Source organism: Cataglyphis hispanica, chromosome 2 (assembly GCF_021464435.1).
Source record: "Cataglyphis hispanica isolate Lineage 1 chromosome 2, ULB_Chis1_1.0, whole genome shotgun sequence".
In the NCBI taxonomy this organism is placed as follows: Eukaryota; Metazoa; Arthropoda; class Insecta; order Hymenoptera; family Formicidae; genus Cataglyphis; species Cataglyphis hispanica.
This window is the reverse complement of record NC_065955.1, coordinates 3,362,858-3,380,618: the sequence shown is the minus strand read 5'-3', so window position 1 is coordinate 3,380,618 and position 17,761 is coordinate 3,362,858. Positions and strand designations below refer to the sequence as shown.

At 35.4% G+C, this 17,761-nt stretch overlaps 1 protein-coding gene and 1 long non-coding RNA gene across 14 annotated transcripts in view; one reads left to right on the top strand and one right to left on the bottom strand.

Annotated features, from left to right (window-relative positions):
* Positions 1–17,761, bottom strand: part of LOC126859014 (disks large 1 tumor suppressor protein) — a 236,832-nt gene that overhangs the window by 153,310 nt on the left and 65,761 nt on the right. The gene's annotated exons all lie outside the window — the stretch shown is intronic.
* The window catches only part of LOC126859069 (uncharacterized), a 36,066-nt gene continuing 26,702 nt past the window's right edge, over positions 8,398–17,761 (top strand). Inside the window, exons 1-2 of the long non-coding RNA XR_007688751.1 lie at positions 8,398–9,106; positions 9,640–9,862. This is a non-coding gene — a long non-coding RNA (uncharacterized LOC126859069). The remainder of the gene's footprint in view (positions 9,107–9,639; positions 9,863–17,761) is intronic.

Sequence of the window (17,761 nt, the reverse complement as noted above, 5' to 3'; positions counted from 1 at the left end):
GCAGGGACGATGATGGGGATGGAAAAGATGAAGGGGCGGCGAAGGAAGAAAGTTGAAGGGAGGACGGGGGCGTTCTCTGCCTGCTAAGATCTTTGCACTCTGTATGTAGTACGTAAGTATAGGGACTTACATTGCGCGCCATCAAATACTCCGGCTTCACCCCGCCCTGACTTTCAACCTATCTCACGCCCGAGAATTCTCTTCGTTACCCTCTTGTTTCCATTAGGAGTGATGTAGTGCGCGAAACGCTTTATCTATCCCTCTTACGATCTACTACGGTCACTCTCTGTTTCCGTCCCTCCTTCAACCTTGTTGAATAAATGTTGAATTTCTATCGCACGATACAAAAGATGGAGAAGCGTGAAAGATATTTGAATGTGAGAGACATATATTTGATTCGCTTATATTTAACGGCCAAATTTCTCTATAATATTCAAGAAGCATATCTCTCTACATGAATAATTTAATTATTTCAATAATTCGCAAAGAGAGTCTGCTAGTTGCAAAAGAGCTAGTTGAAAATTATATAATTATATAATTATCTCGATCCTATCAAAGTGCAAGATAAGTCTTCTAATTCAATAAATTAATTTAATAAATAATTAATTAATAATTTAATTTAATAAATTAATAAAGCTTTTAATTTTCAAGAAAAGTATGCAAAGTATGATTACTATTTTATATTCAATATTTCTATTCGAGAAAATCAAAGAGGATAACCTTTTACGAATTTTATGCGCATCAATATTTCTCTTCCTATACTTCTTGATCGCGTGTCTAACTTCAATGTACTCTCTCGTCGAATGTCACTCCCTGATATGCACACGCTATCATTTTCGAATGGCACTTTTGACCTCACAACCGATCTCAATCGCTCACATATAGAAAGATCTCGCTTTGCTCCTTCGGAGAGTGCATTGTGCATTAGCCGCGCAAGGCAACGAACGCGCAGAACGGAAAGCGGATGGGTGCAATTCGGATATATGAAAAATTTCCGACGCAACGGCAAGATCAAAGATTTTCGCAGACATAGACGAGAATTGCGCATTTGCGCATGTAAAAGTGCATATATAAGTGATCTAGTCGCTGCGGATACCGCATAACTGCGAACATACAGCGAGACTCATATTTTTCGTTCATTCGTACTATAGGAAAAGCGCTGACGTGTAACAGATAGACGGATGCGCCAATACATGAAACATCAAGAGAGAAAAGCTTAGAAGATTATAGTATTTTTTTTTTTTACTAAATACTTTGAGCTTACAAAATTTCTATACGCAAAGATATAACTATATATAGAGGAAAATATAACGCAGTGTTTCATATTTTCTCGTATGACATAAAGATTAAAAGCTAACGTTAATTTTAAAACGTTTCATTTCTCGCGATTAAATGTTAAATTGCTGTTTTGCAAAGACTAAAAACTGTACAGACCCCCAGCCACATCGGCGAATTTGTTTACCGGCGATGTTTGCAGGTGTGTAGCGGGCTTAAGAGTCATAGAGCGACATGCGAGTACAGCAGCGTTGGCTCGGATAGACTCGGTTATAATTTAATATCCATCGCGGACAGGGTAATATCCATTAGGGTTACTACGCAAAGCTCGTTACTTGCTGAAGAGAGGAGGAGTGTGTACCTGAAATGAGCCGCCCACTCTCTTCAGCCGGCTCTTTCGCAATTATTTACCGAGCTGCAAGCTCCACCGTTGCCCGCCACGCTTTTTGCAACGTCCGTTTTCATACGCCGTTTTACGCGAGATTGCAAAATAACCGCGGATGCTGCTGCTAAGCGAAAATGCTTAGCCGAATGCTCTCTTGTAATAATTACATAAATTGAACTGGAGGACTGAAATTTTCATTCGCGAACTATCTCCGTGGTATTATGGCGAATATTATGTTACGTTTTACGGCATACGCATTTAGATGTTATACTGCTGAAAAAAAAAAAACATGCTAAAAGGTTGACAAAATTGGAATAATTAATGCGATAACAATTGTTGTTATCCTTACTTTCTCTCATTAATTATAATGTGAAAATGGAAACGCTATCAAAAGTTAATTTCTTTTCCACATTATACGAGTTAATGCACATTTATGTCAGTGCGTCTGAATTATTTAAGACCAGAGAGTCCTCTCAAGAGAAGCGTATCTCGTATTCTTGTTGATCTTCATTCACACGAGTGAATTAGCAAACTTTTGGGAAATTTATCAAAGAACATATGCGAATTTAGACAAAAGAGGATAGTAACAGATATGTCGCTGCGAAATGTCAAGAGAAATTCAGGTGAGTACTGAGTCTAATAGTAATATTCGCGCAAAAATGACTATAACGTATTAACTGTCCCGTTTGTCAGATAAAATAGTTTTAATAATACCGGCGGAATTTAATTTTACACATGTATATATAGTTGATGGAGTTTATGTGTCCGTTTCCCGTCCAAGCCGCATTACTATATATTTTCTCAAGAATTCAGAAAGTTACTTTAATCTCAATTACAATAAAACTCTTTCCAAAGACATAAACTATCGCAAAATTGCAATTAATATCTCCGCGTTCATAAGAATATTAAAAATTAAAGCAAGCTTAAATTTCTATAGAAGGAGATTAACAGATCTATATCTGTTGAGTGATAAAAACAGATGTATTTGATACGGGCGTGAGTTTAGGATTAAGAGCGCGCCGGTGGACGCGCGATAATCGGATTATCCCGGCGGCGATTAGCAGCGGCGGATTCCTAAATCCTGGCTGTACGAGAAAGGCGAATGGATTGCGGCAGAGCCGGCCGCGAAGTTCGAGAACTCGCTGCTAATTCCGAGAGACGACCGACAAGCGGGACAGGACGGGGCGCGCACGTACGTTTCGTTACGTGATAAGCCCGCTCTATTCGCACCGAGCACGTACCGTACGTACGTATACGTACGTTATTCTCGCGCGATACCGACGCGAACACGTTCGGACGGCCTTAAAATTCCCGTCGCGTCAAACTGATTATAAAAGAAGAATCGGGAAAGAAGTGGCCGCGCGCGCGCGAGTCGAAACGGACGTCGTAATTTAGGTCGACGCTGATAAGGAACGTGCCGGTTATTTCTGCCGTTATCCCACGTCGGATGGTTCCTTTTATATCAGTCTACGACGAGATTAAATAAAATAAAAAAACGCGAGCGAACGCGGACGAGATTGTGTGCGAGAAGAGCTCTCCCTCGCTCGGTCCAATATTTGCCTCGGGCGCGCTACAGCGGAAAATTCGTTCGTAATTTCACGATCTCTCAAGATCAGCAGTCGCGACATAATTTTTATATGACAAGATGTCGAATTGCTTAAAAACAAAGAAAGAAAACGGTCAAAAGAGACAATCGGCTATGCGCGGTCAATTCTTTAAAAAATTTGGAACAGAAATAGACTAATTCGTGGTTGAAGCATACAAAATGTAAGATAATAATAGTATCGAGTCTGCGTATTGCACGAGCAATTTCGACGAATGATCGCTACGATACACATGTACATATTTGTGTAGAAAACAAAAATGTTGCAATTTCCACGAAGCGCGTCTTATTATATTTTCTCTCTGGTCTTCTTTCTGTACCGCGCGATACAATCATGCACAGTCGGCTGTCGGGCAAGAGCTTTGAAACTGACTTTCCACGCCATCTTCCACGTCGCATTCGCCCCTTTGTCACCGAGAACTAACTTCGTTCCAGCGCAGAGTGGCATGCGTCTTTTCGAATTAATTCTAACGAGCGCTTTTTACCTCGCGCTCCCGCGTATTCGCTTTCCTGAACGGCCAAGAGAATCCAGGTGAAAGACGTATCACGTCTGCTGCGAAGTGATCTCGACTACATGTATGGTATATTCTGCCTAGAGTGATTATGCTGCTTGTCATTGATTTAGACTCATTGTTAAAAAATCGCCTTCAGCGATCGCCTTCAAAAGACATTGTAAAACGCAGAATTTGCAATATTCTTTAAATCGTACATGAATTTTGATACTGAAAGAGCAAGTCGATTCGCGCAGTATCTTGCGCTTGTGTTAGTTAAAATTATTTTAGAAAGTGTATATTTTTATTTTAGAAATTATAGTATATTTTTTTAAAAATTACTCACATGTAATGCAGCAGTAGAGAGGAAAAACGCATGACTTACCTGCAACAGAATATAAACAATCCATAATTATTGACAAAGTAAAGAAAAAAAAGGTAAAAATAAATAAATGCAAACATAGAGCGCGAGAAAGCACGGATTTTGCGAGAAAATACAAAAACAAAATGAAAATTTATAAAATAAGAGAAGTTCGCGACATCATAAAGAGCAATAAAAGATTAGCCAGAGGAGTCTTTCTTATTTCCGCTCTCAACAGCTGGCAAATACGTATGAGGAAAATAACGCGGTTAATTGCGGCAATTTTGTAGCACCGCGCGCGCTTATTACAGCTTATATATAATATACGTAAAAGTTTATTATGTCGTCAGAGCGTCGCAGCGACGTTAAATGATAAAAGGGCAGAGTCACAGAGGATTCATAGCTTTCGCATTTATATCGCCATTTTCAACGGTCCGCGGCAAACATTCGTAACAAGCTCGTTTCACGCTTAAAAAAAGTTGATGAGGAACGCAAACGCGCGGCAATTAACATTCATTTCATCGGCGTTGTTCGATATGACGACCAACGATACGGAACGACGATAAATCGCAATTTACGCGCGCCATTTTTCGTCGTACAAGCGTCAGTGTTTTCTGCGGCGGACGCTTTTTTTCATCGAATAATATTTTCGTTATTGTAGTTAATCATGACTCACGGAACGATGAAAGTTATTTACGATGAAAATTATTCACTGAGAATTATTCAATGAAAGAATTGAAACTTCGAGCGACATAATTGATTTTGCTTTTACGTGTTTCTTTGTAAATGATAATAAAAGTATCGTCGGGCCTCTCGGCGAAATTGAAATGGATTTAAGAGATTGATCCTTCCTCGAAATATATGAGTACGTCAGGTGTCGAAATCGCAGGCGCATAAATAGCCGACAATGCGGTTATGCTAATCGGCCGCCACCGCGTAACTCGGCCAATCGCTCGATAAATCGACAAAATAAATTGGTTTTCGATAACATTTCCGTGAAAATGCTTGCGCCTAGAGGAACAAGAAGGAACAAGAAGGGGTCAAAAGAGAGCAAGTCATGAGTGTGTCTCGAGGGTGGGTCTGGTAGACGAGGATCTTCGAGAACGAAGGAACCTTTGGCTTGATCGAACGGGTCAGCTCTTTGTCATTTGAGGGTCCTTTAAGCTACTTTACATGTTAGCTGATCCCGTGTCGACACGACTACACCTGATCTTCGTTTACCCCCGCCCACCTGCGTCTTGACTATTCTCCTCAAACATGGTCTTAAAAGACCCGTAATACACGATGTATGAGGGAAGAAGAGAAAGAGAGAGACAGAATATTCGATTAATTTTATATCTAAGAACTTATACAAACTTGGACATATAAAAATATTACTTTGTCTTTTTTTCTCTTTCTCTCTTCACTTATCCACCTATTTATCTATTTATCCTACCTATTTATCCTATTTATCTAATTATCTATCTATCTTATCTCTTTCGTGTGTACCATGTGTTATGTGCGATTTTTAAAATCATATTTTTGAATGACTGTGTAAACAATCTGATGTGCAAGATTTTAAAATAGTTTTATACGGTTAAGAGTTCTTTGCTGCAACGAGGAAAAATTAGTAAAATGTAATAAATGTAAAAGGAATGTAAATATGGTGCAAAAGATATTGATTTCTAATAAATGTAAATGATCGCACGACCAGAAAGAAATATATAGGTGGCAGCGTATATGTGCGAAACATTATAGGAAAGGGAAAGGAAAAGAGAAAGAGGACTTGGTAATTTACATCTCGGGAACACATCAAACATGGACGGTGTTATAAAAAAATAGCGGTAGATTTAGCTTACAAAGAAAAGGGCATTATCAGCCACCTGCTGTTTCCTTTATCAACTATTCCCCTAACAAAATGTATATAAGGTATCGGGGAAGCCTTCAATTTCGAGGGAATGTTAAAAAAAAACATTTATACAATGTTTCTTACGATAAAATAGAATGACAGAAATTTAAAAAAAAAAACTTAAATATAAAAGACCGCGCTGGAATTTTCTAAATAAAAATAAAACTAAAAATCAAAAACATTCAAGAAAGCTACAATAAAAAAAATTTGAGATTACGTTTATAAAAGTTTTCAAAGATAAAAATTGTGCTGTCATAGATAAATGAATTCTCTTGTTAAATATTAAAATCTCGAGAATAAAAACAATACAACTTTATAAAGATGATAAAATGCGATAGATAAAAATCGCATTTTCGTGGTGTTTCCGTGAGTCAAATAAAGAAAAAAGAATGACAAATAAAAAAAAAAAAAATGTGCACTTTATTTTAAAAATCACACACATCACACATACACATATCGGTTTATATGATTTTTTTTTTTTCAATTGACTTGATCATACTTTCGTGGCTTAATTAAAATAATGAGTATTTGGTCTACATTTCGACACATTAAATTTTTCGTAAAAGAATTGCTGCCAAAATTTTGAATATATATAAATTATAAATATGCATTGTTATCTGATATTATTCATATAATGAATACTTGCTACTAATTAAAAATACTGTATTATTCAAAAGAAAGAAGAAGAGATGGATTGGTTAAAATATAGAAATGAAAATATTTGGTTATCTAATATGTACGAAATTCACATTTACTACTTCACGGAGTACATTTTACATAAAATGTGAATAATATTTTCCAATTTCCCATTTTCTCAATATTATATTTAAAAATGACTTTCTGCTTGATAAATATTTTTTTTTTTTTAATTCTCTATGTACATAAAATAATTTCATTTTCCCGTTAATTATTATAGCGATATATGAGTAAATAAATTTCAGAGTCTGACTTATATTTCATAAGAATTTGCAAACGGATGTATCCTACTTCGCACAATATTCGTTAAGCGCTTATAAGCGATTGCGATATATTAAGAAAGTAAAAGATGTCTTGAAATTTTTGCTCAAAAAGATCGATTAGCCGTTCTCCGCGCGCTTCTTTCGAGAGCAGTTTTTGCGAGGTCGGGCGAGCTCGTGCAATCGACCATTTATGCCTCGAGCATATACATAATGTGCTTCGCATTCGTGTCGTGCTGTCGATAGGAAAGTCGTAAAGATAGCAGAAACGGGCGCGTTTGCGGATGCTTCTTACAGTGTGCAAGATTCGTTCGCAAAGCAAGTACAGTGATAAGAGTGAAATGCAGCGCGCGGCTTTTACGCGATTACGCTCACATACAAGTGATCAAATAGAAAAGTATTCTGCCTCTACGAAAGCAATGATAGCTACGTGAAAATGCTTTCGTCATTCAATCTTCGCGTCGCGTTAAAGATCGCTAAAATATCGCTTAGGAGACGACAAGAGTTGCGAAAATAGATGCAAAACGAAAATCGCATGACAAGTAAAAGAGAGGGCAGAAGTACGATTAATTTTAAAAACGACTCATCGTTAGATTAAAATTGAATATCGTAAAATGTTGAAGCGTGAAATATTTGAAAATCCGATAAAAAATTTTTGCGAAATTGCATTTTCATAAAATATATCTGCATCGTCGAGAATCTGGGCCGAGTGGATGCAGTTAATGTAACGGTCGATTTGTTATTGCGCTATCTTTAACATTTACACGTCATTAACGGCGTTAGCAATGTCGATAACCACATCGTTGAATTTTGCACGGAAATTTTGTAATATATGAGAAAATTTGTAAATCTTCCATTTATCTCCTTTATGTCTTTTTTTTTCTGCACGTCACGGCAGGACTAATCTTACTATAAGATAAGACGGGAAAGAATTTGTGCAAATTATTATTAATGTAAAAATGGATATCACTCTACAATTCTTCAGAAAGAGACTTCAAATTAATTAGTATAATATTTATCGCAATTAAATATCAATTAATTATATCAAATAAATCAATTTACTAAAAATCAATTTATATTATAAATATTACAATTTTTAAATTTCAATTTCATCTACTGTATTATCAAAATTATATCAAAAAGTATACATATCGTTGTAAAACTTGTTTCCGCAACGATACACGATATGTTAAAATTCTCGATTTACTCTAACGATAGAATAATTATCGAATAAGTAACACTAAATTCTATTAAAATTGAAAATTCTAGGACTGGAATATCGATAGCCTTACCCTTTCATTGACGGCCACATTGAAGTCTGAGATGGAGAAGGTATCGACGATGGAGTCGAAGCGCACGAGCTTTTTCGGATGATGGGCTTTCTTCGAACGCGGACAAAGCGAGCACATGGCTGGATCTGTCGGCGTAGTCGGGGGCATATTCGAGAACGTTTTTCTCACACGGATTGCGTCGACACTGCGATTTAAGTTTTCACTACGAGCCGGCGCGCCCGAATCACTCGCGAATCGATCGCGAATCGAATATTCAAAGTTGTCCGATTGTTGTTTTTGCAGACAACAAACACAATATTTCTCGCATTTCGCGCAAAATATTTTCGTTATCTTCGCGACGCAATCTCGGCCGCGTAATTAAAAGACTGTTCTCAACTCTTGGAGTGATTGTTTTTAACGCACTTTTATTAGTGCTCCTGCAATGCCGTTATTATTTTAAACGTTTTCAGTGCTGCCAACACTTATAATAGTTTTTACAGAAATAATCTAGTAATTGAAGAATATATTTTTGCGTTGATGGTCCAATCTTTTAAACACTTTCTTATATATTTACGATGATTATTAACAACTTTGTGGAAAAATAGAAACAATTAGAAACAATTACAAAATTATATATATTTTTATCGCAAAATAATTATTGTATTTTCAAATTATGGGTAAATAACAGACGGTAGACAGTAGGCGACATCTGACAAGCAGCCAGTATCCGTCGATGTGCACTGGTCGATATAGAAGGAATTCACGTCACACATGCAACTGCGGAACTGCAATACCGTCCGAATAAATCTATCAACAGAGGGCTGCAAAATCGGATCGCTATTTAAAAAATTTTTTAAATCTTTCTCATCTCTTTTCGTAAGTAAAAATTTAATTTCAGATTGTTTTCTCATTCACTCATTTGATGAGCTGCATATTTCTTAAAGATTTTCTGAAATATTATGCCTCCCTCTTGTTCTCTCTGTTTTTTCTGCATGAATAATCGTTTGAACCGTTTTACTACTCGTATCGTAATTTTTCAACGGCTGTCCGTTTTTGGATTTCGGTCAGTTACACGTCAGTTGCTCTTGAGCATATATTGCCACTAATTGCTCGCTATTTTCTCAGCTGTTCCAGTTAGAAGTTTATACTTGTAAATTACTCACAGTAATTTGTTGCACAGTTATTTCTCGTTTCTTCGTAAAGTGCAATGCGATTCATTAGTAAAACTTCATAACCTAATTTAAAAGTCGTTTAACAGAAACTGAGTAAATAAGAATCATAATTCTTTAAGACAGAGATCGATTTTTTTCTGGTAAAAATATTTGACATATTTTATCATATTTTTATATCAAATTACACACATACATACATTTGCATATATATACATAAGTGTGTTGAAATAATTTCAGATTATAAAATGAAGCTTAGAGAAGTCAACGAAAACACTTTAATTGCATAACGTGCAATTACCGAATTACTGGACAACGCGAAAAATCAAATTTCCAGCAGATAGAAAGAAAGGACAACAATGCTTCAAGGTACATTTGATCTGACGTGCGTCTGATGGAAATGCAATTGAGTTACCGATGTCGGTAGCCACCGCCCGTCGACTTTGTTTTTCAACACGCTTCGGTGAGTCAACAGAATGTTTCTCTTTTTCATATTCTTTCTTCTATTCGCGCTATATATCTTCTCAAATCTTCTCTGTTATAAATAATTGTCAATTAGATGCATTGTGAGAGATGATTTGACTGATGATACTTGAGAATAATGAGCTTATTATATCGATATTTCAACTTTATTGATTTTATGTTCAAATCAATCCAAAGACGTCTATCAAAACAAAATTATTATAAGAGAACAATACTTTTAATAATGTCATATTTTATTAAAAATAAAAGTGCAATGTATCTCTTTAAAAAAAAAAAAAAATTCACGAGATCCAATTTTTGCTTTATCTTTAATTATATTTATCATACATAAAGATTGAAATAAAACAAATAATTCATACATAAAGATTGAAATAAAACAAATAATTCATACATAAAGATTGAAATAAAGAAAATAATTTGTCTTTTTTTTTAAGAGCATTAAAACATGAATACTAGATTAATGTTGATTAGCTTGTTTCATATTTTTCGTAAATGTACATATTTTATTTGTATAAACGCGTGGAAAGTGACAAATTGATTGCAAACGGAAGTTTCTCAGTTACTCCATATGTGCGTATAACTAATCGATGTTTCCCCAAACGTGAATGAATTGCGCGTGTCTGCTGTAGACAGAGGACTAATCGGCGCGGTTGTTTTAATTACTCAGCCGTAAACGCGATGTAACTTCTGATGCCAATGGCAGCGCAAGAATGTTGGAATAGTTCAGGTGAATTTCGCTAATTGAAAAATTTTTGTATATACGCGTTTGCTTCCAATTGCTTATCTATTTATTTACGAAAAATAAAGGACTTTCAAAAAAATAATCATATCGCAAGTTGGATCTATTAATCAAATTTAATAATGCTATTAATTTATAAAGTCTATCGTCAACTTCTTGTTCTATTATTAATATTATATTTAACTTTTTCATTTGTTTTATATAATTTTTATGAAATATAAAAATTCATCCTATATTATAATCAGATAATAAAAATAAAATATCTTTATCGTACATAGTCGAACAGAGAAAGCACAGACTTTCTGTCATTTCGAATCGTGACGCTAATTGGTTTGGCGTTAATGTACGAGTTAGCATTATTATCATGAAGAGAAATAACAAGAAGAGCGAACGAGAAGTTGGCTTAATTCACACATCGATTCATCGCGTTTGAAGACTGACTTTAATATTTGTTAAAACCCCCACACAATCGAAAATATAAGGAACAAGAAACAAATATTAGAGATAAGGACTCACCTGACTTTTATTAAAGTAACTTTTTTTTCAATTTTCCATGTTATATAGTATGTACATAGTTTATATTAGTTATGCACATATCAAAAAATCAGAATTGAAAAAAAAGTTACTTTAACAAAAACCAAGTCAGTCCTTATCTCTAATATCTGTTCCTTATGTTTTTGATTGTGCGGCAGTCTTTATTGATCAACACTTATTGTGACTTCAAATACAATAAATAAACAAACGTAATGTGCAGTAACATGCAATTGCTACTGGCTGCCTCTATACACACGTACATGAATATCGATTCAAATATGAAGGGTATATGATAGACTTGACCATTTGCATAATAGTAATAAAATAGTGTCGTAATGTATTAAAGATCATTGTCTACGTAATTTTTTTTTTTTTAATTCTTTCTCTTTTTTTAATCGTGCGACAAAAACTTATAATTTGTAAATGCTAATATAGAGGCTAATGCGTTTCTAAATTTTATATTTTATTAATATAAAAAGAAAGATATGGTCTGCAAAAATATAGTCGCGCAATATTTATTTAGCATACGATGAGAAACGAGCATAAAAAGAGAATTTAAAGTAATTGCAAAGTTTATTCGCGTGTTTATATTTACAAGAAGCAAAACGAATATTTCGTAATATATATTTTCCGCGATGTGGCTTTAATTAAAATGCATTTTCTCTTATTTACTTTGAAGTAAATATAAAATGTGGTAAACGATCCGCTTTACAAGTCGCCATACGTTGCATAAATCAAAGAAAAAATAATGAAATCGCTCGCGGTTGTTTAAGACAAAGTTAATGAACATTCAAACGTGTATTTATATTTTGTCTCTAAAATAGTTTATTTGAAATGTTTTTAAAGTTAATTAGATTTATTATAATTTTTTTTTACTTTTTTTGTCAAGCTAAATATTCATGTTCATGTTTGATATTGACTCTATCTAATTCAGTAACATCAGAATATAGATTGACCTATTTGAGTCTTAACACCATTTCTTTCCTTCTAAATTAGAAGGTTCATTGGATCCTTCATTGGAAATAGCTAATTAGAAATATGCCAATTACATTTGCATTAGAGATAATTCAATGTGTCCTAAAATTGCACATAAAATTGTTGTAAAAAAATATCTTTATATAAGAATGATGTCTCTCTTTTTAAATTAATTTTTAATTTTTAATTCTCTAATGATGTATGAATTTTATATATTTATATTATCGTTGCAACGATTAATTATTTGCTCTTATGAAGCATAATATAAATAATTGACAATTCAAAGACACTAAATATTTCAAGATCTATAGGCTCCATTATCCGGAGTAGTTGATGAATTCCAACATAATAATCGTAGATCTGTAGTACACTCTGATGAGCTATGGAGGTCGGTCGATAACATCACGCATTAGCTGGAACGACCCGGTAGTCCGATTGGCATTTTATAGTCGCGATAGTGTATGTTTACAAAGCAATTTACAAACTTTACAATCTTGGCAAAAAATTGTTCCTGTTAGTTTCGAACTTAACAACATAAAAATCGAAACTCTTCTTGCGTGTAATACAATATTTCTGCTACTTTAAAAGTTTTTTAAGAAGACTTTTATGAGAATGATCGTTTTTCCCTTCGGTGTATCCATGACGGGATCGATAAACGATTTGAATTATTCAATCAGATATTCTCGATGGATGCCACGAAGCCTTGCACAGGCACGAGTTAAATTTACACTAGCTCACCATCGGTATTTCCTTAAATAGCCTATAATGCCGCTCGCTTCTTTCAATTTAATTGAACGACACGGAAAGGATTTACAAAAATAAAAAAAAGATATATGTGTTTATTATATATATAAATTGAAAATGGAAAGAATTATTTTATAAGTATCAAAATACATAATTATATTTTAAATTTTAATCCAAAATCAATTATTACTATTTTTTTTTTTTTTTGAAGGGGAAGGGGGATAAAATATGTATTTTCTCCACTATTTCAATGCAATTATGTTGCAATCAAAACATGACATCTAATTTCGAGCTACGCCTCCTGCGAACGCCAGCTGTTCTCCGAGAGAAGAGTCAGCGACAGGTTTCTTAGCGGCAAATGATTTATCGTCGCACTATTCTGTTACAGGCGGTACAAAGATTGCGTTTCAATAAGCTACGACAAAGAATAAACGCGCACGTCATCTCGCGCGATGCACATCCGTCGCGCACGTGTGCGACGTCGTATGTATATGGCGTACGATTTGCGATCTGCGTAGGCAACACCTGCGTTCGCAGGAAGTCGCGACTTAGCGTCTCCGCAGCATATCGTTAAATATCACGTGCTCATTGTCCGATAAATCTCAACGACAAAACACGATGTGGCCAAGGCCGACGATACATCGCATCGTTTCACAAAGTTCATTATACAATTCCTGTTTATTTACTCGACCTTACTGCAGAATTTCGCAATGCTATTTGCATATCGCGCGAATAGATATACGACGTACGATTACATGTGACTTTAATTGAATCATGTTCTACAACCTCAATTTCATCTGTGACCCTATTACGCGAATAAATTTATTTCGTTGCCTGGCTCGGAAATGATGCCATCCGTTGGGAAAGATAAAAAACGCAAAGTAAGATAAAATAAAGTTGGATTAAATAAACGTTTCGCCTCAAAGTTGCATTAACTAAATTGAAATGCACGAGCTAAAGAGAAAAAAAAGTGCTCAAGTACTCTGACGTTTACACCGGATTTATACTTTGCTATAAGATTAACGCCTTTCGGAAGCGTTTCGTCGGAAATGTGAAATGTTGCCATTAATTTCACGGTACTAATCTGCGATGGAGTTAATGGAAATGGGATGCTATCGCGACGGATTCGCGACGCGGATTTTAAAAGGTGCAATTTCCAGGCCGTCGCTGCGCACGCTGACCTGTATCACTGACTTTGTACACTTGCGATATGTGTTCAACGGACCAAGCTCTATGATGTAGTCTTGACACGTATGTTTATTTGAGCGCACCCTTTGCATTTCCCACATAACCTGCATTGGATGCATTCGCGGTGACATTTTACGCGATGATATTATCGATGATCCAACGGTTATCGAGAAATTGATTTGCCAAATATTTTGACAGTAATCAAAGCCCGGATGATGATACGTGCCAAGATAAATAAGTGAGCGAAGTCAATACTGTGGCGCACATTTACATATATAATATTGTGGCGCATAATTTAATAATATTACAGCTATGTGTGCTAGATTATTTTACATCTTCAACAGCAAATGAATTAAAAGAGAGAGAGAGAGAGAGAAAAAGAGAGAGAGAGCACAAAAGTTTTAAATTCTCTTGGAATACCTTTCGGATAACTAAGTTTTAAATTCCTGCATAATAATCAAGTTTATTCAAATAAGAAAGTAAATTAATTGATAATGATATTTAAATCTGATAGTCTCAAGAAAATAACGAAACATTTATTCTTAATATATTTAATTAATGCATGCAATTGAATTGCATTAATAAATTTCGATGTGTATGTGTATTTGTTTATCTATAAATAATTTAAAATTTATTTTCAATATTATTAATAATAAATATATTAAAGTTATAATCATTAATTATTTATTAGTTCTCGAAATTAATAGAAGTCAACAAACTTTCAAAGCAAAAGTTTGAGTTTTATCTCACAATCAGAGATAGTCAATCTAATCTCACATACATATATATACATACACGTATACACACAAGGGAGAGGAGTGCCAAGTGAGCAATGAGTAACACACACATGCACGTCGGATTCATCCTAAATTAATTCAACAGTTCATCACGCTTTATCGGAGAGAATACCTACGATCGCGATGAAGAATGCGGAATAATTTCCAAATAAGGAGAGAGAGAGAGAGAGAGAGAGAGAGAGAGTCGTCTTTTCGACGTGCCCTGATCGACACGACGCGAGAAAACGAATAAACATTGTGCACTTGCAAGCACGGCTATAACACAATGTGCACACTATGTGACAAGACACTCTTTAAATACCTTATAATGAACGGCCGCGCTCTCGCGCAAGAGCATCTTACGTACGCGCCTCTGCATGACCGGATGCTGCATATAGAGATAACGACGGCGCTCCCTCTCGCTTTCCCAGCGGAAAGCGCGAGCTTTAATCTGGGGGAGCTTGCGGGCCGTAGTCGCGAGCACTGACCTACGTCACTGAGCGTACTTGGAATACTAGCGAACACACATCGTCGGCTGCGCTGTGTGTGGGTGTGTTTCCCACGTATATGTAGGTGGTCCTCGTTCTCTATTTCTCTCTCGGTCGTGTCGCGGACTACTTATATATCTATCTACTCGCCTATCTCCGTGTATATTCGTATGCACACGTTATATATATATATATATCGGGAGAACTGTACATATGCATTTGTGTCAGTGCGACCGACTGCGCGGCGGGACGAATCGCACTGCCACCTCGCGAAAACTGCATTTACCCTCGGGAGAGACCGCATCCATTCCCGAAACAATCCCGCCGGAATGCTTTCAGGGGGATCCCGGCCTCATTGAAACGGCGGCTCACTGCGCATCGGAAACTTGAATGCTGACAAGTGTATTGTTATCATAGCGAACCTTGCCGCTGGCTGGTGTTTCATCGCGATGTTGATGATTACTTTGAAGCGGCTCGAGAGTCGGGCGCGGAATCGTCACGAATATTATTTTTGAGAGCTATAGCTAATGCAGTCGCGACACACGAAATGTCATTGCAAGGAGAAAGATTATATTCTGTATAACGAAGACCAAAGAAAGAACTTGTGCGAAATTTTTAAAACATTAATTTGTTGGCATAAGAAATGCATAAGAAATGCATTTTACTAAGATTAGAAAAACAGAATGATTATCATATAATGATTAAATTGTATGACTATATTAAAAAAAATAATATATTCCTCAAATAGAGAAGTCTTATAAAACGGGATTATTTTGCAAAATTTTTATTTTTATTGCAACTCTGTGTTAATTTTTTTCAAAGTCTTGGATTTTTGTTATGTGGGGAACAATTATAGGAAAAGATCCAATTAGGCGTTCTACTTTGCAATCAATTTGTAGCAAGATTTTACGCGTCATATCGTCTGCAAGACAATGAGTGGAAACTTCATTGTTTCGGTAAACAAATTACAAACGGTTTCTGATAAGCGTCTAAAGATGTTTACACTGAAAAATACAGAATCGAAGGCAATTCGGCGGAGAGCTTTCGACGCTTACGGTCGTCCAAAATCGATATCGTCTGCCGGTGTGATGCTTTCAAGAGCACTCTCGGTAAATAAAAAACAAAAAAAAAGAAATGAATAAAAATAAGAGAAGAAGAGAGAGAAATCATTGCGGTAGCTTTTAATTAAAAGCATCCGCTGTGCGGTGCGAACAATGCAGCTATTGTATTGCGTGCCATTTGACAGTTGGCTGCCAGAATGCGCCGTTTTATGCGATATTTTTCGTAGTATATCAAGAAAAATCATTCTTTCAATGAAAGATATCAATCATTAACGGATCGTGGAGAACTAAATGGAGAATTTTCCTTTGAGATGTCCATTTATGCATGTTTATTCTTTCATTTTAATCTGGGAAGGATATCACGGTACAGAAGATACATTGACAAGACAGAGAAAAAGAGAGAATATAATTTATAATTATATACTCTTCTAAAGATGTCAATTTTATATATGTGCTTGAGATATACATATCTCGAATGAATACGACTGAATCGCGGCAAGAAAAGTAGAAATATTTAACGTATAATATTTAACGTATATAATATAAAATTTAACGTATAATGCGTTATTTTAATCCTGATAATTCGATATAAAAAAAAAACAATTTTACTTTATGCTTTTAGTATTTATTATTTATATACGTATACGTACATCTCTTTTATAAGTTTATCATTTTATTCACAGAAAACGCGTGAGAAAAATTATATTAAGATAATAAGTTGAAAGATGCGATTAATCCGATTTCTGCATTTATAACAAAATGCGCGAATAATGCGAAAGTCGTATAATCGAGGAAAAGTCTTGAGAAAAGCTGGTACAAGGAGTAGTTCAGTCAGATGCAAGTCACGCCAGAATCACTCGCGAGTCACGAAGTCGTTAAGCGCGCTGCCTTCCAGCTTTCGTGTCGCGCGATATCGAACAGCTGTTCCCGTCTTCGTTTCTCGAAGCACGCATGTTTGCGCTATTAACCCGGAGTCTCACAAAGACTTTCGATTGATTTGCTCGTATCACGTAAATAAGCTTCGATACATATATTCAAAGTAGAAAATCGCGCGCGCGCGCGCGCGCGTTCTTTTCCCTTGTACTTTCTATTAATTTGCAGTAATCTAATTTTGCCTGCATGCATGTAAATTGATTCTGTTGAAATTCGTATATTTTGTATTTCATGTCTGATTTCTATTCATACAGGTTTAAAACTGACATCTAATGTCGCTTGAAAATACAACAGCACTTGGACTATCATTAAAAATCTTGCAAGATTTCTATTTATAGGTAATGTAATTGTATGTATCGAATGCAATATTGTCTCATATCACGATTCTTACTCATGGCTAGCTCAATCTACGCAGCTGCATGGTCGCGAGGGGTTAATCGC